Source organism: Myotis davidii, unplaced genomic scaffold, assembly GCF_000327345.1.
Source record: "Myotis davidii unplaced genomic scaffold, ASM32734v1 scaffold358, whole genome shotgun sequence".
NCBI classification, from domain to species: domain Eukaryota; kingdom Metazoa; phylum Chordata; class Mammalia; order Chiroptera; family Vespertilionidae; genus Myotis; species Myotis davidii.
In genome coordinates, this window is record NW_006290768.1 from 303,354 (window position 1) to 303,661 (window position 308).

Below are 308 nucleotides of genomic sequence, written 5' to 3' on the forward strand. Positions count from 1 at the left end.
AGAGAATGCCCCCTGCCGCCACACGTAGTCAAGCAGGAACGCCTTGCCTGGCCCAGATTTCTCAAATTCACAGATGCCCAGGCACCCCCCAGGCAGCTTCAGCCCATGACCTCATGACCTCTGCCCTCTGACCTCAGATTTTTTTTTTTTTTATATATTTTATTGATTTTTTACAGAGAGGAAGGGAGAGGGATAGAGAGTTAGAAACATCCATGAGAGAGAGACATTGATCATCTGCGCCTCCTGCACATCCCCTACTGGGGATGTGCCCGCAACCAAGGTACATGACCTTGACCAGAATCGAACTT

General features: G+C 49.4%; 1 protein-coding gene across 1 annotated transcript in view; it reads left to right on the plus strand.

Annotated features, from left to right (window-relative positions):
* The window catches only part of SYT3 (synaptotagmin 3), a 14,276-nt gene that overhangs the window by 9,358 nt on the left and 4,610 nt on the right, over positions 1–308 (plus strand). The gene's annotated exons all lie outside the window — the stretch shown is intronic.